At 35.7% G+C, this 26655-nt stretch overlaps 2 long non-coding RNA genes across 4 annotated transcripts; one reads left to right on the top strand and one right to left on the bottom strand.

Moving 5' to 3' along the window:
• Positions 1 to 6169: 6169 nt before the first annotated feature.
• LOC130968445 (uncharacterized) lies at positions 6170 to 21240 on the top strand. Its single transcript, XR_009081665.1, has 3 exons — positions 6170 to 7418; positions 7517 to 7627; positions 17681 to 21240. It is a non-coding gene; the product is annotated as an uncharacterized LOC130968445 (long non-coding RNA).
• Positions 21241 to 21556: 316 nt separating this feature from the next.
• Positions 21557 to 25101, bottom strand: LOC130968444 (uncharacterized). Of its 3 annotated transcripts, none has more exons than XR_009081663.1 (4): positions 24009 to 25101; positions 23272 to 23556; positions 21919 to 23191; positions 21557 to 21843 (listed from the first exon to the last, which is right to left on the bottom strand). It is a non-coding gene; the product is annotated as an uncharacterized LOC130968444 (long non-coding RNA). The 3 variants fall into 3 exon arrangements; XR_009081664.1 differs by having other exon boundaries at positions 21557 to 23191; positions 24009 to 24108; positions 24347 to 25101; XR_009081662.1 differs by having other exon boundaries at positions 21557 to 23191.
• Positions 25102 to 26655: the final 1554 nt, after the last annotated feature.

The following is a 26655-nucleotide window of genomic DNA, read 5'->3' as shown; positions in this document are numbered from 1 at the left end:
GAGCAGGGCAGTGTGTGCTGTTTGCCTATTCTTCATTAATTTGGTTATGGGCCACGCTTTTAAAAGCGTGGCCTAAGCCTCCAAAGTGTGCTCCAACTTCAAAGTGTGCTCCAAAGCTCTTTTTTTCCTCTTTTTTTGTGCTTCTTTGCTTCTTTTTCTTCTTATTTCCTACAAGATTTATAAAATTAAAAGATCAAGGAAATCTTCTAATTAAGCACAAAAGAATGCAATATTTAAGCACTAATCATCAATTTCTTGTATGAAAAAGCATAGAAAAATAGGTATATGATGACTTGTCATCACAACACCAAACTTAAACCTTGCTTGTCCCCAAGCAAGAAAAGAATCATGCAATAGAAATTGACAATCCAAGGTAAGAAGAATAGCAACTCAATATTCATGGTTAGCTAGTTTTCTATGCATGCTTCAATCACAAAAGAAATGTAAATGATTGATGCTTCTATCTAGCTCATTTTATGAAATCTTTTTCTTATAATTCTTCCTTGAAACAAGCTTTTGATTTTTTTTTTTTTTTGCTTCTCCTTTTGGGTGCTTTGCCCCATGAGTTAATAACAAAGCTACGACTTCTAAATGCTTTGTTTTCAAGTATTACCACTTGATACATAAGCACCACAAGCATTTAATTAGAGGACTTCATTAAGCTCATTTTTTCTTTTCTTTTCTTGACTCTCTAATCATTGATGCTCAGAGCCTTGAGCTTTGAGGGAGTGCTTTTGCACTTGAGCCTAGCCTTGACTTCTAAGTGTTTTGTTTTCAAGCATTTGGCTTGATACATAAACACCACAAGCACTTAGCAAATAAATTGCCATTGGTACTCAGAGCCTTCAGTTTTCTCATTCTTTCCCTTTTTCTTTTCTTGCTTTAATTGTATTTGCTTCCTTCAAGGTTTTCATGATTTCAAAAGATTTCAAAAAAATGTACTAGATGAAAAACTTCAATTAAATAAAATCCAATGCAATTGAGCAACAATCAATCATACTAGCTTTCCAATACTTGTATGCACATGCTAAATTCTTCTTTAATTCCTTGTTTGTTTATGATCATGATGATTTACTGCTTTTGAACTTACAGAATTCAAGTTGGTAGTTATAATGCCATAACAACATATTACAAATCAAGACTCAAGTTATGCTTTATTCATACACACATGTAAACAGAAAAGATGAAGACAATCATGCAATTTAAAGTGATGAAAATAAATGAGAGGAAAAGGAACTTTACAACCTTGCAATTCTTCTTCTCTATTGTTGTCATTTTCCTCCCATTCTTCTCCTTCCCATACCAACTCAGAATGCTTGCTTATCCTCAAGCAACAATTAGAACAATGGCTATGGGGCTAAGATGGATCATGAATGTCTTACACAATGAAATGTTAGTAGCACATGTGTTTTAAGCAAGCAAAATTAAAGATAATAATCAAGGCACAAGAGAGAGAGACATTGTGATTGCAAACTTAAGAAGGTGAGCACAATACATTGCATAAAAGATAAGTGGCACACCAAACTTAGTGTGACACTTTCACTTGGAATCAATGCAAGTATCCAGTAAAGATTTAAAGCAAATTGTGTTGCATAGCAACACCAAACTTAGAATGCAATCCTATGTCCACTTATTTGAATTAAAACCAAGCAAATGAAACTGTTATTTATTAAGTACAATCACCAAGCTAAGAATCTGTCATTAATAAAGCTCTCTTGGTAATGTATTAACAAACACAGTAAATAAGCAAACTAAAATGAAAGCATTAAAAACAAAGAATTAACTAAAGTAAATAGAATAACAAAATATCAAACCAAAAGAAAATTAACACTGCAAAGACATTATGGTTATGCAGACAAGTGGTGTTGCTGAATGATTTGCATAGAAAAATATGTGGCACACCAAACTTAGAATCTTGGTGTGTCACTTTCATTTTTTTTATTTGATGCAATCATCCAAAAAGATTGAAAATAATGTGTTGCATGGCAACACCAAACTTAGAATGTAACCATATGCCAATTTATTGAATTTAAACAAAGCAAAGAAAGAAAACAAAGCAGAGAAGAAATGTTACCTACGGTTGGGTTACCTCCCAACAAGTGCTCTTTTAGTGTCATTAGCTTGACATGTTGTTCTTCACTTTCTTCCTTTTCTTCCAGTTTGTTAAGAGGAATGACCTCAAAGGAGGAAAAGATTCAGCTAGTGTCCCTTGTCTTGGCCTTTCCTCAGCAAGCTTCCTTTTACAAATGGCTTGATTGATCTTGCTTGCTGGATTAGGGACAGAATTGGTGTTCTTGCTAGTTGCCTTCACTTCTTTGGATTCAAGACTTGGTTGCTGTGTGATGGAGTGATTTCTTCATTAAGAGCCTCTTGCATTGATGGTTCCATGAGCTTTTCCTCTTTGCACTTCTCTGCTTCACTTGAGTGTGACTCCTCTTGAATATCTTTCTCACTTTCTTGCTCTTCCACTTCCTCCCTTGCATTCAACATTTGACTTGATAGCTTTTTTATTGAGGAGGTTTGTTGATCTTCCCAACATTTCTTCATCTCCTCTTCATATTTCTCAATCACAAATTTAATTGTTGAGAGTTGTTGGGTCAGGAAAGTTTGTGAGAGTTGTGAGTCTTCATGTTCCCTTGTCATCTCAAGTGCAATTTCATTTTCAACCACCTCGTTCTTCATTGAAAGTTCACTTGATACAGTAGCCTCCTCATCTTGCTCTTCCTCCATTGAAATTTCAATTGATATAGGAACCTCTTCTTCCTCTTCTTCACTCACAGATTGTTCCTCATCCTTAACACTTGGTGATCCTGAATGAATCCTCCTTTGCTCTACATGCCCTTCTGTTTTCTTGAGGAGGAATTCTTGTTCTGTCCAGCGTTGTTTTTGTTCTTCCATAATTTGTTCTTGTCTTTCCAATAATTCTCTGGACTTTTGAAGGGGATCCTCAGCTACTAGCTCAAAGGATAAAGGTTGAAAGTAATTTTGCGGTTGGTGAGATGAGTTGTATGGATCTTGGAGGGAATTTTGTGTTGAGGCATAATCAAATGATGAACACTCTTCCAAGTATGCTCTGGCAGCACAATCAAGTGATAATGTTCTTAAATAATTAGAATGTGAATCATTGCATTTCCCTTCCCAGCCATCTTTTGTGTACGTGCCATAATAGTATGAGTCACTTTGTGGCTCTGGGAAATAGTTCATTTCACTTGATTGTTCATACTCCTTCATTCCTTGTTGATACTCCCATCCACCATGAGGATAATGATATGAATCATTTTGTGGTGGTGGTTGGTATCCCTCAAAATTTTCTTGCTCATCTTGGGGTTTTGAAGCAAATCTCCATGGATTGGAGTGCTCAGAATTTGTATCTTCTTGGTGATATTCCCAACCACCATTAGAGATTGGTGATGGTGGGTAATATCCCATAAAATTTGTTCGATCATAAGATGAGTTGAACTCCATTTAAATTTTGGAAAACACAACACCAAGGAAAATTGAAATTACTCATATCAGAGATGAGAATTTCTTAGTGAGGTAAAAACTCAAACACCTTGGTTTCACTTTAAAACAGAGAACAAAAACAAAAAAAATGCTTGATCTAGACTTCTCACCCACTTAATCATTGTTGATCTAATCAATCCCCGGCAACGGCGCCAAAAACTTGATGGTGTTTTTGCGGAAAACGAGTTTTCCAAACACATAGATCTAACCGGCAAGTATACCGGGTCGCATCAAGTAGTAATAACTCACAAGAGTGAGGTCAATCCCACAGGGATTGATGGATCAAGCAACTTTAGTGGGTGATTAGTTTAGTCAAGCTAACATTGGTGAGTGAGAATTGTTGCAGCAGAATGTAAATAGCAATGAACTTAAATCGCAGAATGTAAATGGCAGGAAACTTAAAGAACAAGCAATGTAAATTGCAGAAACTTAAATGGCAAGAAATGTAAATTGCTTGAATCTTAAATGGGTCAGGGATGTGGGATTGCAGAAATTAATCAAGGAAAAATAAATTGCAACAAGTAAAAGAGTAGCGGATTGATTCAATGGAACTAGATCTTAACAGAAAAGTAAAAATGCCTTGAAAAGTAAACAGAGAAATACTAGTGCTTAATTTGCAGCAAAACAAGTGCTTAAGTTGCAGCAATTAAAAATTGGGTTCAAGATCTCAGGGGTTGGTTGAGACTAGAGAACAAGTCTAGATCTCAATCCCTTCCTTGATCCAACAGCAAACAAGATGCAGGAAAATTAAAGATGAAAGCAATGAAGAAAACTTTGATTCAAATCACAATTCACTTGAAAGTTTGCAGAAGAAGAACAAGAGATTTCAGATCAAGTGAAACAGAATTCCTTCAATTCTTGATCCAAAATTCAAACAGAAATGAAAACTAAGAGAGAGAATTCTCAATTCCTAATACTCCCTAGTGGAGCTAGCTTCCTTTTCTAATCGAGCTTTTTTTTTTTACAAAGATGGAAATGATGCCTTATATAGGCTTTACAAAATAAAAAAATGAAAATGAAATTAAAACAAATTACAAAAATGAAAATCCTAATTTAATTGATCCATGTGCCTTTGAGTGATGATGTGGGCTTTGCTTGCTTTGGATTTGAGGAGAAATGGGTTTGGTTGGCCTTGATTCAATTTGGTGAGGAATTGAATTAAATTGAATTTTGGTTGATTTTGGCCCATATGCTCCCAGGAGGTTGCCCTGCCCTTGTGGAGGGCAGGGCAGAAGTTTTTGGTGCGCCAGATTCTGTTGCCCGTGCCTGCTGATGCTGCCGAGAGTCCTTGGTGCGTGCCAATCTGGTGCGCTGGCTGTGCACCACAAAATGCTGCCCTGCCCTTGCGGAGGGCAGGGCAATGTTTCCAAAAGTGAAGCTCCGTGTTCGAAACTCGGTGGATGCACACGCTACTTCTTTTCCTTGGTTTATTTTTGCTTATTTTTGGCCCTTAAAGATGCCTTCCGTTCCTACCTCAATTGTGTGCCAAATATGGATTTCTATATATCATTGGAAAGCTCTGAATGTCAGCTTTCCAACGCAACTGGAAGCACATCAATCGGACGTCTGTAGCTCAAGTTATAGCCCTTTAAAGGAGGCATGGTCATGCTGTGAGCGCCCAGATTTTACCTTAGCGAAAATTCTTGCTTCCAACCTCACTTTGCATCACGATTCTGCCCTGCCCTTGGCAAGAGCAGGGCAGTGTGTGCTGTTTGCCTATTCTTCATTAATTTGGTCATGGGCCATGCTTTTAAAAGCGTGGCCTAAGCCTCCAAAGTGTGCTCCAACTTCAAAGTGTGCTCCAAAGCTCTTTTTTTCCTCTTTTTTTGTGCTTCTTTGCTTCTTTTTCTTCTTATTTCCTACAAGATTTATAAAATTAAAAGATCAAGGAAATCTTCTAATTAAGCACAAAAGAATGCAATATTTAAGCACTAATCATCAATTTCTTGTATGAAAAAGCATAGAAAAATAGGTATATGATGACTTGTCATCAGTCTCAACTCGGCAGTACACCCATTTCACGCTTGTCTGCCTAGAGTTCTTCCTTCCATTTCGCTGCGCCACCATGGAAATGGGATAGCCATTTCGTGGGAGCTAGCCTTGACATGTATTGCCCATTTCACGGGCACAGGCCAAAAAATGGCAATGCGCATTTTCAGAAAGATTTCTAGCCATGCGCATTTTGGGAATTAATGTTTTTTAAATGCGCATTTAGGTAAAAAAGCCGATTTTTAAGGAACTATGTTGTATGTACACCAAAAATATGGCACCATATAAAAATATATACTTAGTATTCATGAAAAAATTTGATTATACTGTCATAAAGTCATAAAAAAAACTGAGTATTCTGTCATAATATGTTGAAGTATTTTATTGTAAAATATTTAGTTATTTTGAGAGTAGATTATTTGGTTCGAAAAATAATATAAAATAACATGTATAAATATATAAAAATACGTGATAATTGATTTAGTAGTTAATTTTTATTTTCAGTTTTAATTTCAACATGTTTTTTTTTCCCAAAAGGTAGAGTTGCATTACTTAATAATGTAAGAAGTACGAATGTCTATTAAAGAATTAAATAAAGCAAAAAGGGGTTCTCCCATGTATCACATTTCAGTGATAAAATAAAACACTTGATATAAAGATAAAGGTGAAACAGCAACGTTAGGTTATAGTCAGAAAACTGGAGCTCTCAAAATTTCTTGATGCATCTTCTTGGTGGCCTCCACAATCTCCAAGACCGGCTTCTCTCTCTGAACAAATACAAATTCATTCCTCCCTTTCCATATTCCCCAGCATAAAAGAGCAATATACTCCATCTTCCCTCTTCCGTCACTCCTTGTTGTAGCAGCTTCAAGTCTTCTACTCCACCACTCAGCAAAATTCGGTTGAACCAGCTCACGAACATCTAAGTTCATAGGGGGCAGTACCACGCTGGTGCCGATTCGGGACAGGACAGGAGGCAGTGCAAGATGGTTTCCTCAGCAACTTGGCATCTTGAACAAATTGGTGAGGGTGATTGGAATCTTCAGTGAATTAGTTCCACAACTGGTAACCTTTTGTGAATGGCTCGCCAAATAAAGAAGAGGACTTTTGAAGGTACCTTCACCCCCACAGACTTTTATTTTTCATAATTTGGGGGCACAAAAAAACAGGGAGATGCCGAAGCCCATATGCTATTTGATAACCAAAAGAGACCTCATACGCTTCGCTTTTAGTCACCACTTGAGCTTTGAATCGATGTGTTCAAAATACTAGCAGCAATACTTGGAGGGAATGAACTTTCTATTAATTGTTGATTCCATCTTCTCCCTTCTGAAAACAGGTCCTTTACCCAATATAGATTTCGGTTGTGGTTGTTTGGCAAATTAATTGTGAATGGATATAGAGATTGCAACCATGGGTCAGTAAAAATACGTACACTGTCCCCAGATCCTATCTTCCACCTCAGTCCCTTTTTTATTACTGTTCTTCCTTCTCAATAGACTCTGCCAACCCCAAGAAGATTGGTTTTTTTTGTCTGCATTCATCAAAGAAGAGTAGCGGAAGTACTTGCCTTTCAACTTTGCCAGGAGAGATTGAGGTCTGTTAACTATGCGCCAACACTGTTTTCCCAGTAATGCCAAGTTTTGTGCTCTCAACTCTTTAAATCCAAGCCATTTTTCTCTCCTACCACCTTTGACCCAACCAAAATTGAGTGAGTATTCTGTGAACATCATTCAACAAAGTATTGGGTTTAAACCAATATAGCGTACAAATCAGAACCGCTTCACCTACAGCTTTAATCAGTACATGTCCCCCCCGGTGGATAGCAAGTTCCTCTTCCAATATTGCACCTTCTTTTGGACTTTTGTTTTGATGTCACTGAAGGTAGTTTTCTTAGAGCGATGGACCACCGATGGGAATGCCAGGTATTTATCGTGTACTTCAATATGATCAATATTCATAATTGCTGCTAGTTATTCCCGGATGTCTTGTGGAGTATTATTACTGACAAATGATGATTTAGGTAATTTCACTTTTTGCCTGCTTATACTTTCATAATTCTTGAGCAATGAGAGGATATTATGGCAATGTTCTGGCAATGCCTTACCAAAGAGAATTGAGTCATCTGCAAATAGTAAGTGGTTTATTGTTGGACTTCTCTTATTTATCTGAATTCCTTGTATAAGCCTGTTTTGTTCTGCCTCATGTAGCATGAAGGATAATCCTTCCGCACATATAAGAAAAAGATAAGGTGATAAGGGGGTCTCTTTGATGGATTTCTCTTGTTGGCTTAAAAAAACCATGAGGTTGACCCTCCATAAGTACATAATAAGAAACAGTAGAGACTAATTTTGTTATCCAAGAAATCCATTTAATATCAAAGCCTATCTTATGCAACATAAACCATAAATAAATGCCATTCAACTTTATCATATGCTTTACTCATATCTAACTTCATTGTCATTTCACAATCAACCCCTCTTTTCTTAGTTTTCAGATAGTGCATGCATTCATGAGCTACTAGTATATTATCAGAGATTAATCTCTCTTTTAGGAAGGCACTTTGGGTAGGACTTATAATAATATTCATGAAATATTGCAATCTATGAACCAACACCTTTAAAATAATCTTATATACAACCGTAGATAAACTAATTGGTCTCACCTCTGTCATATCTCTGGCATCAGGGATCTTCGGGATCAAACAAATTTGAGTGTGATTGAAACTCTTAAATATCTTTCCTCCTCCAAAGAAGCTATGTACTACTTTATGCTCATCTTTGCCAACTATGTCCAAGTATTCTTGAAAGAATTTTTCCGTAAAACCATCATCACCCGGAGCACTAGTCGCATACACACTAAAAGCAGCCCTCTTAGTTTCTTTAGTGGATAATTTCTGTCAGTTTACGATTTGTGCTAGCTATAACCATGGGCTGAAAGTGTTCAAAAAAAGGGGATGGATCCTCTTTATTGGTTGAAGTGAATATATTTCTGAAGTAGTTTTCAGCTACATTTGCAATGCCCTCAGGGGTGGAAGTAAGAACACTGTCCTCTCTTACTAGTCCTCAAATTTTATTTCTCCGATTTATATCATGAAATTTCTGGTGAAAAAACTTCGTGTCCCCTTCCTTCAACCATTTGCACCTGGATTTTTCCTTCCAATAAGACTCCTCTTTAGCATAGACATCTTCCAGCTTCTTTTCAATTTTAGTCACCTCCAGTGTTTTAAAATTGCGGCCATGGCGGCGCCATGGCGGAATGGCGTGGCGGGATTTGACCTCACCGCCATATGTAGGTCACCGCAACGTGCTTATCACGGCGGGGCAAAAGGTGCCGCAATGGCGGTGGCGCCATGGTGGTCCGCCATGGAAAATGGCGAAAATGGCGGGTTTTTTCGGGTTTTTTAAAAAAATTCGAGGGTAATTGGGTAATTTTGCAAAATCCTAAATGAAAAAGTAACCCACCTTCAGCAGCTGCAGTTAAAAAACGAGCCTTCCTCTCTGAACCTCCAGAACGGCTCTTTCTCTCTGTTCTCTTTCTCTCTTCTCTCTGCCTCCAATCACTGCTGAACTTAGCCACTGTCCGTCGCCGCCCGTCGTCGCCGCCTGTTGCCGTTCGTCGCCGACCGTCGCCGGTGGTGGTCACCGCCGTTCATCACCACAATTCCCTCTTTTTTCTGGTTTGTAGAAGTACCGTTTCTTTTTTTTTTTTCATTCAGTGAATCAGTTCACCCACTTCCTTGTCTCCTTCTCCTTCTCTTCCCTCATAAACCTCTCTTCCTCCAATTTTTTTTCCTTTCAGCTTAGTTCATCATGTCAACTTCTAGACCAACCCTTGCCTCTACCCCTGTCCCTACCCCTGCCCCTGCTGGCCATGTTGCTGGAACTGCTGCTCGTCCTACAGCTGCTGTCCGTGCCGCCACTAGGATTGATCCAGGGTGGAAATATGTTACTGCTGTAGAAGAGGGAAATACCAATGACACCATATGTAATTTTTGTGGAAAAATTACGAGAGGAGGAATTACACGGGCAAAGGAGCACTTAATGATTAAGCCTGGGAATGTTGCTGGATGTAAAATGGTCCCAAAGGATGTTATTGCTGAATTATGGGAGTTCTACAACCAAAAAAAAAAAAAATCGAGGAAGACAAAGTTCTACGCCGGCAAGCAATGAGGAACATAGTGTCAATGCTAGGGAGCTTGATTTAGATAGTTTGGGCTTTGGATTGTCAGAGGAAGATGCTCAAGGAATTGATGAAATTCCAAATCCAACTCCAATGGCAGCAGCTAGAGGGGGGGCAAGTTCTATGAGAGGTCCAATGGACTTGTTTATGAAAAGACCCGAAACTGCCATTGCAAGAAACAAAAAGGAGAAATTGAGGCAACAGAATATCAAGGAAGCATGTAATAAGGAAGCGGTTCGTAGAGTTCATCGATACATAGCCCGGTGGTTCTACCAAGCTGGGATTCCATTGAATCCAGTGAGGTTGAAGAGTTTTCAAGAAATGTTGTGGGCTGTTGGAAGCTTTGGTCCTAATTTACTTGCTCCCACTTATCATGCTCTAAGGGTGCCACTCCTTAATGAAGAATTAGAATACACCAAAGATTTATTGAAGGGTCATAAGGAACAATGGGAAAAGTATGGCTGCTCTATTATGTCAGATGCTTGGACGGACAAGAGACAACGGAGCATTATCAATTTTCTTGTAAACTCTCCTGCTGGGACAATGTTTTTGAAGTCTATTGATGCCTCTAATTATGTGAAGACGGGTGAAAAAATGTTTGAGCTTCTTGATGGTATTGTTGAGGAAATTGGGGAGCAAAATGTTGTTCAAGTTGTAACTGACAACGGGAGCAACTATGTTCTAGCCGGTAAGTTGCTGATGGAGAAAAGACCGAATTTGTTTTGGACCCCGTGTGCTGCCCATTATTTGGATTTGATGCTTGAAGACATTGGGAAGTTACCGTTAATCCAAAAAACCATAAAAAGTGCCATTTCTTTGGTTAGCTTCACTTATAGCCATTCTAGCACTTTATCCATGTTGAGACAATTCACAAATGGCAAGGAATTGGTGAGGCATGCAGTCACCCGATTTGCCACTTCATTTCTCTCTTTGGAAAGGCTTTATGAGGAGAAAGGAAATCTAAGAAGAATGTTCACTTCAGATGAGTGGCTAAGGAATAAGTTGTCAAGGGAGGCAAAAGGGAGGGAGGCAACAAAGATTGTTATTAGGCCCTCTTTTTGGAATCATGTCAAGTACACCCTTAAGATCATGGGGCCTCTTGTTCGGGTGCTTCGACTTGTTGATGGGGAGAAGAAGCCGCCAATGGGTTATATATATGAAGCAATGGAGAAGGCAAAGGAATGCATCATGAAAACATTTTCTAATGATGTGAGCAAATATTCTGAAGTTTTTAAAATCGTTGACAACAGATGGAATTGCCAACTTCATCGTCCGTTGCATGCAGCTGGTCATTTTCTGAATCCGGATTTGTTTTATGATAATCCTCGCATTGAATTGGATTTAGAAGTTACAAAGGGATGGTTTGAGTGCATCACTAGATTGGTGCCAAGTGTAGCTGTGCAAGAGAAGATATTGGAGGAGCAAGTACTATATAAGGCCGGCTATGGACTTTTTGGATCATCCTTTGTAAAATCTCAGAGGAAAAAGATTTCACCCGGTAAGATTGTTATAAATTTTACAAAACTTTATATATTTAGTTCGATTAAAGGCTTAGACAAATTTATTTTAATTTTATAGCATTTTGGTGGCGGACATATGGGCATGAAACTCCAAACATGCGAGACCTTGCTATCAAGATCTTGAGCTTGACTTGTAGTGCTTCTGGATGTGAACGCAATTGGAGTATATTTGAGCATATTCATACTAAGAAAAGAAATAGGCTTGATCATGAAAGGATGGAGAGCTTGGTCTTCATAAAGTATAACCAACAACTCATCGAGAGGTACAACCTTAAAGATGAAGTTGACCCTATTGCACTTAATGACATTGATGAATGTAATGAGTGGTTAGTGGGAGAAATTGGGACTGCCACTTTTCGAGATGATGATAATATGGATGATGATGCTGATTTGGTTCATCAAGATGACAACACTTTGAGTTGGAACCTTGTTTTTGAAGCAATGGGAGGACATGAGCCAACGACATATACTAGAAGACAACAAAATAGAAAAAGAAAAGAACCTGCAACTGCAAGAGGTGGTGCAAAGGGTGGACCAAGTGGGTCTAAGGCTTCAAAAAAAGGAAAAGGAAAAGCAGTAATTGTGGAAGAGGAAGAAGAACCAGAATTTGAAGATAAAGAGGATTCTGAAAATGAAGAAGAACAAGAAGAGGAGATTCAATTCAATGATACTGAATCAGAGGATGATGAGGGAGTAGAGGGACACGATAATAATCGTGTTAATTTGGATGAATTTGATGAGAGCTAGAAATAGAATGTAGATGGTTTATAGTTTTTATGTTTTATGTCTTCTATTTTATGGCTTGCTTATGACTTTTGAGTTATGATTTGAACTTGATGTTATATTTATTTGCTAAATTTGCTACTATATTTGCTATATTAATTAGATGTTTTATGACTAGAAAGTTGCTTATATAGATAGATTTTATAGTTTCTTATATTTGCAATTTTTCTGCATGTTTTTTTGTACATATATGTGTATTTTAGGTAATCCGCCATTTCCGCCATTTCCCGCAACGCCATCCGCTATAACTTTATGGCGGATTTTTGGCTCACCGCCATGAGCCGCCATCCGCAATCAAAAACTATGGTCACCTCAAAACCTCCATGTGTGCCTTCTCCTCTCACTTCCTCCAATTGCCTCACCAAATCATCTATTTCCTTTTTAGAGTTATTATTAGTCTAAGTCTGTCAGGTAAAGAACTTATGCCTACATACCTTAAGTTTTTGGGACAGGATAAACATCGGGGAACCATGTACCTCTGTAAACCATGCCTCCTCAATTAATCTTCTAAGTTCATCCCTTGCACACCACATTTCTTGAAATCTGAATCGTCTCTTACTTTTCCAATTGACTGAGTCAGTGTCAAGTAAGAGAGGAGAGTGATCGGATTCTCTGAGAGCTTTCTTACCATAGCTCCTTGGTAATGTTTACACCATTGATTACTTGCCAAGAACCTATCCAACCTCTCCCGTATAAGCCAATCTCCCCTTCTCCCGTTGAACCAAGTAAAGGGTTGATCAATCATCCTAAGATCTATAAGAAAATTATCATCAATGAAGCATCCACCCCACTTCTCATCTTAGCACTATATAGCATTGAAGTACCTAAATAGCACCATATTACCTCCAAATTGCTCTAACATATGCAATAGTTGCTGAAATTGGGACAGTCTATTGGACTCATTAGTGCTAAGATGAACCCCTATGAGCCCCCATTCCACCCTCCTTATCTCATCTTTTATCATCACCGCTTGAAAGAAGTCACCCTACAGAATTATCTGGACTTCAATATGTTCTTTCCAAGCAAATATACTACCTCTAGCTAATCCAACTGGGTCCACAATCCTCCAATCTTTGTACCTGCATGCCCTGAGTTTCTGTTCCACCAACCGGGACTGGTTCTTTGTTTCACATAAGAACACAACCTCGGGGGAGTGGGATTGACAAATCCTTCTGAGATTGTGGATTGTTAGGGGTCTCTTCAAACTCGACAGTTCCACATTAAAATCCTCATGACGCCATGGGTGCCATTGCATCGCTGGCACCCTCTACCATCACAGGAGCAAACTCATCATCCCCGAGGCATACCCTCTTGGCTTTCCCTTCTCTTAACACTCCTTTTCTACTCAGCAAGGTGAACTAGCTCCCCTCCTCCTTTTCTCGCCAACAACTTCAATTTTTTAACCCCACTAGAGAGTGATATTTCTGCACTATCTCCCTTTTGTGCCTTTGAACTAGTCTCAATTTCTTGTAGAGGATCTCTTACAGCATGTTTTTGTGTCACTTTATTAGGTTAACTTTAGGATGCAATTTGATTCCCCTTCACACTGAGCACCAGTGTCAGATTGTTGAGTTTCATTCTCTTTGTTGCTGACTTTGAAATTCTGGCTTGTAAATTGGTCTACTGAACAATCTGGGACTGGTTTCTTCTTCCTTATTCCCCCATTAGATGTGCTTCATTGTTCTCCCCTTTCCTTGTCTCCTCCCTTCGTTCCACCTTGACTCCAATTTGGTTAGCTTTAAACCATTCACCGAGTTTATCCGGCTGATGATGTTGTTGTTTCATATCCTCCATTTGTATAATCCCTAAAATACCCTTACTCCTCTTTTTCCCAAACTAAACCCTAACTCTCTCCTAACACGCACGCACACCGCTGAGAATGAAAGAAAGAAAAAGAGAGAGAGAGAAAACAGAGAGGGGGAAGAAAGGAAGAGGGGGAGAAGGAGGATGACGTCGGTGAAGGCCACGCTGCCGTCGTTGTCGTCGTCGTGGCTTCACGTGGAGGACTGTTGCCGTCACTGAGGGAAGCCCGAGCAAAGAGAAGAGAACGTGTGGAAGAGAGAGAAGCGCGATGAACAGAGGAGGGAGGTTCCGTCGCCGTCACTGCCGGAGCCCTAGTCGTCGCCGTCGGAGCCAGCTTCGCCTCGTCGACGTAGTTGCAGATTTGGGGTTTCAAAGAGAGAGGAGTTCCCGGAGAGAGAGAAACGCCAGGTTGGAGGACCTGTCTGTTGCTGCGCTGTTCCTGTCGCCATTCGGATGTACCTGAACCAAGCCATCGTCCTTGCAGCCGGAGTTGGTGGTGCTGCTGGAGCTAAACCCTTTTTGTCACTATCCCGGTCCAGCCTTTCTCCTTAATTCTGCTCTAGCTTTCCTGTCCTATTATGCCACCATTTAATCTGTCTTGTCCTTGTTTTAATTCGATTTTAGTTTTGCCATGTTTTAGATTTCCAGAACTATCGTCAGTTCCATTTTGTCGCTACTCCGGTCCAAAATTTGTGCTCATTTTTCATTCTCCTTCGATCCTCCTCACCTTGAATTTAGCACTCCTGATTTGATCTCTTCGGTCCCTTAGGACCACGTTGTGAGTAGGCTTTACATTTATAATCGTTAACTTTTTGGTTTATGCTATTTTAAGTTTTTAATTATATTTATAAAATTATTGTTAAAGAATTTTGATTTGATTAAAATAATTGATTCATTATAGTTGGATAAATATTTTTATGAAGCTCATATTTTAGGAATTTTACATGAGGATATATATATATATATATATTTGATAAAGTTTTATATTATTTTAGAATATTTTATTTTACTCAAATATATACTTTTGAAGCATTAAAGTATTTGTTGGTCCCTTACTTTGAAATTTTAAAATTTGTTTTTATGATTGAAAAAGTATGGTTAGAAAAGTTTTATGACGAGAAATTATCTGATTTGATTTGATTCGATACTTTATGTATCTAAAAGATTAAAGATTTATTGTAATTGAAACTATATGTTTTGAATTGGTTTGAGAGGCTCGTATTAGAAAATTATAGTTAACAGATGTTATGATATTAATTTAAATTCATCTAACTCAGATTCCAGCTAATAGGGGTGTTACTAGCCTAACGTATAGGCTACACATTAGATCTGTTATTCTGTTAGGACATACAAGAGGAAAGGGCTACCCATAGAGGTGGAGCCGTCGAAGTGTGGACTTTTGATTTGATTTCTGTATGAGAATTCCCTTATTGATTTACTTATTATGATTAATTACTATTTTCTAATTAAAAATTACTTTAATAATAATGTTTATATGGTCTCATGTGGATAATAAATGTATTGTATAGTCACTAAATTGCAAAACTCATTCCGTTTTTCTAAAAATATTTTTCAGGAATAAATACTTGAATATGTAAGCTCTCTATTCAAGAATTATGACTTGCAATGTGTATCTGTTCTTTGTTGTGTTTTTAGACGTTGTACGCTCCATATGTCATAGGCAGGATCCAACCATTCTTAGTTATTTTAACTTTTGTTAAAAATGTATAATTATTTATTTTAGAACTTGTAAATTATTCAAAATCTTTGTAACTTTTTTATTTAATTTATATTTGAGTTTGATAGGCGTACTAGGGGACTATCTCGCTGAACGCTGGTTATGGTTCATTTTGGGTCGTGACAAAGTGGTATCAGAGCTTAGGTTTAACTTGTGTAATATGAAACAAGTGTCATATGGTAGGGTCACAATTGTATAAATAGAAGCGTGTCTATTTATACAAATTGTGGCACTATCAGAGGCCTATAGGAATGCCATCCTTGTCCTTTGTGTCATTGTTGCCTTTTGATTATTGTGATCATGCGTCCTCTGTCACTTCTTGCTATTCCTATCCTTTACTTATATCCAATCTTGACTTATCCTTTGATAGATTATTTTAAATGCGTTGGTGCAATGGTTTCGATTTCGACTCTTTATCTTTTAGTTGATTCTACTCTTCCTCGCTTTTGTGAATATTTGCTTTAACCTTCTTCGTCTTCATGTTGTTCTCTATAGTTCTGAATTTCAAGATTTCATCCATAATCTAAAAGATTCGATATTTTTTTGTGAATTATAATCTGATTCTTTTTATAGAACTGTATTCAGATTTGTGGATTGTGAATTTGCTTAGTTGATAATTGAGATGCTTTCTTCTGGATTTCGATAAAACAAATTTGTTCTTATGTTGATGATCTTTGGAGCTAACATAATTTTGATTAATTTTTAATTTTTCTTTCAAATCAATAATTTTAAAAACTGTTATTTAGTTACTCAAGAAGAAAGACTATGTGATGAAACATATGAATAGAGTGTTATTATTGTTTGTTCGATTGGTGATTTTCTTTGTTTAAGTGTAGTGAATTATTTGGGTGATCAGTTAGCCGGATCGAAAGTCTTTTCTGATCTTGAAGTTTAGTTATACTTTTCTAATTTGATGATTTGGTTCCGTTATGGTTCTTTGTTGCTGAACATGACTTTTCTGTCACGGAACTATTTCCTACTTGATAAGTTGAGAGAAAGATTGTGAACGCTTGCCTTTTGGTTGGTGATTATAAAATGAATTTTATTTTTGACTAAGATTTGAAACATGAGAATTTTCTTAACCCTTGCTTTTCTGAAAATTTCCTTATGCTCAACTATTGTTCTTATTCTCAAAGATTTAGGGAGATTGATTTTCTTGATTTGTGGTGCCTTTGTGATTCGCCTGCACAAAGGTACATGATTGTACCTTTGTCATTCGCCTGCACGATTGTTTAGTCGCCCAGTCTGATACCAGATCGAACATATTTATTGATCTCACTGAATAGGCTTTGATCACCTGTCATGTGATTACTGCAACCACTATCGAGATACCATATTCATCTTTCTTCTTTCACTCTTCTTGTGATGATGCATAGAAGTGGCACTTTTCTCCCTCCTTTTCTTCAGAGAAGTTTGTGCGATAATTGATCTTTATCCTACAGTCTTTCTCCGTATGCGCAAACCTTTTACATTGCGACACTGTGATTTTCCATAATGCCAACAATCCTTCTCTAGGTGGTTGGTTTTCTTGCATATGCCACATGAAGAATATTATTTTCTATCTTTAATTCTATTTTCTATTTTTCTAGAAGTGTGTGAACTTCTAGAATTTTTTTGTCTTTTTTGTCCTCTTTTATTTAGATTCTAAGATTTTATATTGAGCTTAGACTGAAATACATTTTTTATTGAATCTTCATCATCTCAACTTGCTAGTCTTTGTTCAAGAGTTTGTAGTGAGTTTATTAACTCTGTTAATGTTAGTAGTGTTGATAACTCCTTAGTTTTCTCAATTATAGACACTTTAGGATCGAATTTGAAAGGCAAACTAATGAGTATTTTCTCCACTATTTTTTTATCGAGCAAGTCCTCTCTATAAGCTTTTATTTCATTTACTAAACTCATTAATCTTGTATAGTAACTTTTTATTTTCTCAGAATCTTTCATTTTCATATTTGTGTATTGCTTCCTTAGAGATTGTAGGAAGATTGTGCGTACCTTTGTGTAGCCTCTGAACTCATGCTCCAAATTTTTTTACACTTTCTTACCTGACGATATTCCTCTTATTCTTGAAAAGATTGTCTTTGTTACAGTTTGTTGAGGGAAAGCTAGAGAAATATAATATAATTTCTTTCCTCTTCCTTCAATTTCTTCTTTTCTGCAGCAGCAAGCGTTGCTTGATTCTCTAGCATGGACAACATTCCACAAATTTTGTGCTTGTAGAAAGGTTTTTATTTGAGAATGTCAGTTCTCATAATTGTCTTTAGACAATATGGGCACAAAAATATTTATAGTCGAGATAATGGTTATGAAAAAATTTATTGGAGTGGGTTATAATGTGGTGGATATGTATAATTGATAGGTTAAGAAGAAAGATTTTACACTCAACAGATGATTGAATGTAGTTCTGATATCACAGTTAGTTTTATGAAATAGTTTTGGTTTAGTGTATTATGGACTTAAATATTATAGCAAGGATAGTTTTAATGAATAAGTAGTGCATGAATGGTTTGAGAAAATTGATAGTTATATTATTGATGGGTTAAGGAGAGAGTACAAAGGCTAGTGAAATTTGTGCTTGTTACACTACAAGAAACACCGTTAAAATCGACGGCCAAATTGATGGCTTTGCCGTCGATAATACTAAAAATCAACGGCACAAGTCGTCACTTTTTAACTTGCACCACTCTTTATTTTCTCCAAGGAGTTATGTCGATGCTGCTACTGCTTCTTCTTCTTCTTTTGACTTGCACCACTCCTTATTTTCTCCATCATTAAAATGTAAGAAGAAGCAAAGCAAGCTACAAGCTTCCACTAGGACCTTCTCTTCTTCCCATCATTGGAAACCTACACCAACTTGGAAAAAAAAAAAACCCACCATTCCCCTGCCATTCTTGCAATTATTCATGGCCCAATAATGACTTTGAAGTTGGGACAATTAACCACCATAGTGATCTCTTCAGCTGAAATGGCCAAAATGGTGCTTCAAAAGTATGATTAGTTCCTATGAAAATCTAATAGAAATAACTCTAAGAAATAAAACATAATGAGTACTTAGTGCCTTGCTTATTGGAATATTTTGAGGTAGATTATAGATCACAAAAAATAAGAGCTTTCCTGTAGCAAAATGGTATCAACATAGCTTGGTTTAACCTAGTCTTGCATCACCCAAAAGAAAAATTATAGAGTAACTATAGAGTTAAGATTCAATCTAAAACGAAAGAAAACAAATTAGTCAGCTCAATACAAATAGAATAGCTTGAGTTTATGCTACAGAATAATTGAGGTTACTACATGTTGAGATACTTGAAATCTGTAACATTTAAATCAAATATCACAACTAAATAAAAAAGCCAACAAGAAGAACAACACAGGAAGAAAAAATTATCTCATCCTCTTGAATATTGATTTAGGGTACTTCCCAGCTTTTGAACATTCAGAGCAATGACAATGAATGCTCTTTGAGGCAATTACTCCTTTTATGTATGAGAAATAAACAAATGAACTAAGTTGAATATTATACTGCTGCTGCTAGCGACTTGACAAGCTCTGCAGTGCCAATCTAGTCGCATTTTTAATTTTAATGAGTAATGTATTTAAAAATAATATAACATTAAAGAGTAAAAATACTTTTTTCACAAAATGCATATATTATTTAAAATTAACATAAGAATTGGAAGTCACATTTTAATGATGCAGAATGCAATGTACATACATATACAGGCCAAGTGTGCAATTAAAGTAATACATAAACATTGATTGTAGTAGGCTAGTGGTAGCATCTTAGTGGCAGTATTTTTTTCCTTTTAACATGTTTATACATTTATATCTCATAAAAACTATACCTGAACTTGAAAAAGGTAAATTCAATAGAGTTAGGAGACAACAAAAAAAGGTTACAAATGGGAATACTTTTATGTATTGTATAGATTATTATTTTCAACAGGAATAAAACAAATGAACAAACTTTCTAATGGCTTCCAAGCAGGTGCCATGGTGAGGTAAAGTTGTTGCATCTTAGTCTCCATCTGTTTCAATTCTCCATAATTGGTCTTATTCAATGTGTCGGCCATTGCTAGGAAGGCAGTACATACCATTTGCGCAAGCAATTGATGGGGTCTTAAAGTTTTCAAATAATGAATAACCTAAAAATTTAAGGACATATATATATATATATATATATATATATTGCTGTTGGAAGCAGACTAGCATTATTAAGATCCAATCCTTAAATCAATGATGGAGTAAAATGAAAAATGGTTACAGATTTTCAATGGTTGAACTGTCCATCATGTTCTAGTGATCCAGGCATAGTTTTGCTGTATGTCTGATCTCTACAAAGAAATTATTGTAAATCCAGATTATTCTTCTGCGGATTCCACATTAACAAAAGCAAAATAAACAACAAACTGGTAAATTAAGCAAAACAAATGTCAAATAAAATAAAAATCCTACCAAACCACAGTGACCAGCAAAACAGATGAAAATTCAATAAGTAAGTCGAATCTCCAAATTAAGAAGAAATGATTATGCTAACTAGGTTTCAGTAATATTGATGCGATTGTTATTAACAAACGCAAATTTAGACTTTTGATGATGAAAACAGTAGATACAAAAACTAAAAAAATAAATATAATAATCAGAGAGAGACAGAGAAGAACTTACAAGAAGCTGCAATGGTGATGGGCTCATAGCGATGGGCAACGGGCAAAGATGTTGCAACGACAAGAGAGAGAAAGAGAGCTTGGAGGAGGAGGAGCTCTGCTGTCCGGCGACTCTCTGCCCTTTCTCCGTGACTCTGTCTCTGGCCTTTACTCTCGAGCGTTGGAGAAGAAGAAGCAACCTCAATCTGAGATTTTGGGGTTAATTAGTGTATATTTTGGTTTTCTGAAGGCTTGAGATTAATTTTTGGAGAATTGAGTGATACGATGGATGCGGGGTGATTTTTTTTCGATAAAAATTGAGGTTAATTTTGTCGATTTTAGTTAAAATAAAAATCATTATTTTAGCTGTCTATTTTATATAATAAATCTACACCGTTTATCAGTTTTAGAAAGAGATCTTCATCGTCTAAATTTATCAACGATAAAAGTTATCAATATTATAATTATTAAAATAGACAACTGGTCCGTTGATTTAAAAAAAAAATTCACCAACTATTTCGCGACAATGTGACGATAATATTAACATGCTAGAAGGTTGCCAAAATAATAAAAGACATGGTCCTCGATTTTAGTATTTTATTTCTAATAATTTCTTTTTCTTTTTCTTTTTTATTTTAGTATTTTCACCAACTATTTTATCGATGACAAGCCGTTGAAAATTATTGACGACAAGCCGTTGGAAAATATAGACGAAAAATTTGATCCTCAATTTTTGACGTCGATAATTGCACTGTTTCTTCACTACAAGAAAAACACCCATTCAGGTATATTTGAAAAGTGTAGCCAAAAGTGAAAAAAATGATACCTTAGACTACGGCTATGCTTTTTGGGCTACGGTTACGCTTTTTGGGGTGATTCCTATTCGGCCGTTGCCTATTCTCAAAGGCTACGCTTTTCTGCACCAAGGGCTATGCTTTTGGCGTTTGGGAATATGGTGCGTTTTTCAAGTGATACTGTCTAGAACCAAAGGCTACGCTTTTTAGCTTCCATTTTTACTAGAATAGGCTACGCTTTTCAGCGCTACTGCATCACCGGTAAAGCGTAGCTATATTGTATACCTTGGCTACCGTTTATAAGTGTAGCCTTAGGTCCCACTTTTTTTTTGTATACCATTGCTACTATATATAAGTGTAGCCTTAGGTCCCTTATTGTTTATATATATATATATATATATATATATATATATATATATAATTTTTTTCTAAAACCTAATATTTAATAATATAATTATATATATAATCCTATATTTTTAATTAAATTAGTGAAATATTATAAAATAAAAATAAATACATAATAATACTATGTAATATTCTTTAAATAATAAAAATTATCCTTAAACAAGATTTAGGTTGCCATAATAAATTAGCAGCCATAAAATTTTTTATTTGAGAATAATACAAATTATTTCTCTAAAAATAAAATTTATTTTTCTAAAAATAAATTACTTCAAACATAAGATTTTCTATCTGGAAATAATACAAATTAGCAGCAATCATTCTAGCTAGTAAACAAACATCCCTTGTCACTTCAGGAGTCACTCTCTGATTACCCGCTCATTTATCCCTATGTTCTTCATTTATCGTGGAAGTAGCTCATTCCTACTCTCATCTCCCAAGTCATCTCTTCCATGTCTTCCATGTTGAAACTATTTGTGCTGCCCTAACTTAGAATTTTAAGAACATGCAGCTCAAATCAAAACACATGGAATTAGTTAATAGATAGAGTGAAGAGGAGGTACCTGTCACAAATTTGAACCTATTCCATCATGGATGCCATTCTTTGCTGATCAGCTTCTAAAAGTGATTCCAAACCAGCTAACATGCTCTTATCCATTATTCAACCAGGGATTTTGGAGAAGAAACTCAAACCCAAGGAACGAAATTGAAACCAACTAACTAATAATAATATAGGATGAAACTAAAGGCCAAAAAGAAATAGAAAGCAAACAAAACTTAACTAAAGATGAAGTAGAAATTTGTGCAGAAGATGAAGCTAAAGACCTTGTAGTTCTTCTGAAAATTTGTGCAGCTTCTTTTAAATTCATGTTTCCTCTGATAAAATCAACAATAGAATCATCAATTTGGAATCAAAAGTGATCAGAAGCACTAATAAAAATTAAATAAGCAAGAGTGATCAGAAGCACTAATAATATGCCTTATAATAAAAAATAATATGCATAATAAACTAAATTCACTAATGAAACCAGCAAGAGTGATAAGAAGTACTAATGAAGTAGAACAGTTTTTTTAAGTTAGAATATTGAATTTAAAAATACCATGTTAAAAAGACTACTCTAACCACCACATTTAGAATGAATTAGCTCAAGAAAGTATCCTGAAACGACTAAAAACGGATTATCAAAGGGACACCACATTTAGGATGTAATTTCTCATTGTGTAACTGAATGCCTTCCTTTATTTAAACTTAGGAATTCTAATGATACACCATCTTTCAATCTAATTGGTTATTACAATAGTTGACAAATTGCAATGAGCCACGAAAATACTGCAGCATATATAATCCACATGCAATAAAATAATTAACATGAAATCAGTAAACTACTCTAGACAAATGAATAATAGTCCCCATTAGTACTTGATTTTTGTTTATTAGAACATTACCATTTATCATTACAAAATAAACTGTGTTGATTAAGAAAGCAATAATCATTCACATATAGATCCAAGAATCAAGCAGCTGATTGGTCAATAAATACATTATGTAGCCTAACTTATTTGAGAATAAGCATACTCAATGAAAAGGTTTCTGCCATTTAATCACCAAATACAGCTAAAATCAATATCTAACTATTCTAACCCTTACCTCTTTGTTGATCAAATACACAAGACTTGTCCTTGTTTTTTCTCTTGAGGCCAAATCTTAACCGTTTCAAGAACCAGAATTTTGGTTACATTTCACAAGGCCATTTGACCAAATTAAACACAGAGGAGAGAAAATCACTCACCTCTCTTTGCTTGTGGTGGTAGTTGTGTTAACAGAAATTGAATAAACTAGAAAAAAATAGAGCAAGAGAATTATCAAAATTTTGAATTAGAGGAGAAAAGAAAGAAGATGAAGTCGCTGTCCTCACCTAGCAAAGAAACTCGAAGAACAGTTGGGTGAGTGGAACGCAGCTCCCTCTTAAGCTTTAGTCAGCTCCCTCCTTGGCCATCATTCTCTTCCTCTTGGTGCTATGGTTGATGAAGAGCCAAAAACTTGAAAAACGCTCCTGTTTTTGCTCCCTGGTGCTTTGGCTATTCCTCTGTTCCTTGCCCTCTCTCTACTGTCTGTGAATTCATGAGGAAGACAGATAGAGACAGATAGAGAATGGCCCTCCATTCCTCCTCTGATTTCTGAACGTGAAACCTTGTTCACCCTGCCATTCAATATTCAATATTAAGGCAATCACTTGATAAACTTTGACTTCACTAGTTCACTAGTTCACCATCTACACCCACATTTAGATCCTTCTGCAACTCACCTGATTAGTACGACCATTGCTACACTTATGAATAATACTTATCTTCAAGAAATGAAAAAGAGCTGCAATAGGGGACTGAACCGACCACTTAGAATTTAGAAACATGCAATATTACAGCTCTTGAATCAAATTCCTTCCTATCAAGTTCTACAATGATAAGAATTTGAAACTAATCGACACTAATTTCTGAAACTAAAATAACTGTTATAACATATGCTAGTCTAATAGATATAGTGTAGCAAATTGTCAAAATCTGAAACAAACTAACTTCTGATTTCTAACTAACCTGACAGTTACAACAAATTAACCAACTCACAAATTATCAACCCAAAGCAAACTGAAAGTACCTCCTCATTGTCAACCTCAAGATCTGAATGTGGTTCAGTAACACTACAAGCAATTCCTCTCTTCCCTCTTTATTCCCTCTATGAGTGACTTGTTGAGTCCCTAATAAACAAGAAGACAATAAGAAACTATACATAAATGCAAGTTTTATGAAAGAGTGTGATTAGAATATTTGAGCTGAGACTCCAATGCCAAGTTATAGGAATCTATTCCAAAACAAGAAGCTGGAGCAATAATGATTTTTTTTAAAGATATTCAAAGCCTAATGTCTAACAAGAGTGCCATTCAACTCTTGGTCAGTTTAGATAACTACAAGAGTGTGATTAGAATATTAACATACCTTAACTGCAAGTTCTCCAATAGCCCAGCATGCATTATTTACTATTGAAATAGCCTCTAACAAAGGAAGAAAGAATCAATACTATTTAGATTTAACATAAAATTTTTAGTACATGTCCTCTAATTATTGATTTTTTCTTAATCAATACTATTCAGATTTAGAATAAATATGTCATCACTCTCGGTTATTCAGATTCACAACACCAACAGGAGCAATTATAAGTTACACAGCAACAACACCGACAATTAAATCACAATAACACAATAAAAACAAGAAAAAAAATAATAACAGACAGAATTCGAACTCAGATGAGGGCCAGAACTCAAACCGAGTTGAGGAAGAGGGAGCAGTGGAGCACAGGCGATGGAATTGGAACAAACAACGGCCGTGGAACAGAGGCGACGTAACGCAACGATAAAGACGAGCTGCGACGGCGCTGGAGCAGTGGGAGTGGGGATGGCGGCTGGACCAGATTTGACGGCGGCGACACAGCTTGAAGAAGAGTGCAGCAGCTAGGGAGAGAGAAAAACTTCAATGTCTCGGTGAGTGGTGAGCGAAGGTGAGAAAACGAAGGATCGGAGAAGGGCGACGGTGAGTGTGGGTGAGCAAAGGTGAAGACGAAGGAGAAGGGCGATGGTGAGTGGTGGCTAGCGAAGGTGAGTGGTGGTGGCGTGAAGCTTTCTGAAAGAGAGGGAGCAAGGCATGGGTTTCTGAAGGAGGAGGGCTTCTGAAAAGAAAAACAAAATTTATTAAGTATACATGAATATATTATAAAACACTTCAAAAGCCACCCAAAACTTAATATATAGGCAGTGGCGGAGCTTAGTTCGGACAAAGGGGGTCATGCCCCCCAAAACTTTTTATAAAAAGATTAGTAGTACTTTTTTAAAAAATAAAAAATAATTCAATTGGTTTAAATACTTTACTATAATTTAAAGTACTCAATAAATTCAATAAGCAACACTCTACCTTTAAGTTCAGATATAAAAAATTAGATATTTTTATTTATTTAATTTAATATTATTTTATATTTTACTATTTATTTAATTTAATTTTTATATGATAAAAAAATAGAATATTCAATAAGTATTAATATTATTGTATTTGTATGAATTGATAAAAAAATCAATAAATATTTATAAATTTTAATATTTGTCCTTCTAACTTCTTTACATATTCTACATGATATATATTCAAATTTTTATATAAAATAATAATAAAAAATTAAAGAATTAATGCATTTTTTAAGAGAAATGCTAATATTTAAGAAGGAGAACATATAATTTTTACAATATCAACACATGTAGATAGTTCTTCTACTTTAATGAATCACGAAAAAAGTGACAATCTTCAAAAGTTCAAAAAGTTACATCTGATGAGTTTGACCTTAATTTTTTGGAACGAGACCTTGAAAAACGGTTTTAAATTTGGCAATATCACCAAAACCAGAGAGATGAGATTAGACGAGCTTATTTTAAATGGGATCCATATCAAAAACATTTCGACAATTATTTTCTATGTGGCCCCCAAAATTTTGTTTCAAATTCCGCCACTGCATATAGGCTACACTCTAAAAGCGTCTTCTTTGATATGAAAAGTGAACCTATAGATATCAATCTATGGCTACGCTTTATAAGTGATTTCTATAATACCTAAAGCTACGCTTTTTAAATGATGTCACAATTGTGTACCCTTTTATCTTATAAAAAGGCAACACGAAGAAAAACGTAGCCTATTCATACTACGCTTTTTAAATGTAGCTTAAAAAAAATGTGACTGAATGAATATTTTTCTTGTAGTGCTCATAGTTTAGTTAGTTACAATGAGTTTTATGGTGACCTATTTATTATAGTTTTCACAAGTTGATTCATTACAATTTTTAAATAATTATACTTCTTAGATATTATAGATATTTATAGAAATTATCTCCTTAGATCTTTCTAGTTCGATATTTGATTTATTTATTTATTTTCTAGAATTTTTCATTATAATATTTAGATGTTTATTTTTATGAAATAAGATTATAAAAATTCTAAAAAATTCTATAAATACGTAGCATAATCAATACTTTCGTTGCATGGATTCATATAAATTAGTCATTGTGTTAAATAATAATAATAATAAATTGTTACATTTTTTGGACCGCTAGGTGAAAATTTTGCCGCATATTTAAAGACACTAATTAGAATATGACTCACGATCCTGACGTTTCTAAATTCTGATGATGAAACTTTCATGCTCACCTTTGAGACTCTTCAAGAAACCGCTGAATTTGCACGAAAATGGGTATTATTTTTCAAAAAATACTT

The sequence above is a fragment of the Arachis stenosperma genome, chromosome 3, assembly GCF_014773155.1.
Source record: "Arachis stenosperma cultivar V10309 chromosome 3, arast.V10309.gnm1.PFL2, whole genome shotgun sequence".
Taxonomy (NCBI): domain Eukaryota; kingdom Viridiplantae; phylum Streptophyta; class Magnoliopsida; order Fabales; family Fabaceae; genus Arachis; species Arachis stenosperma.
This window is presented reverse-complemented; position numbering and strand designations above follow the sequence as displayed.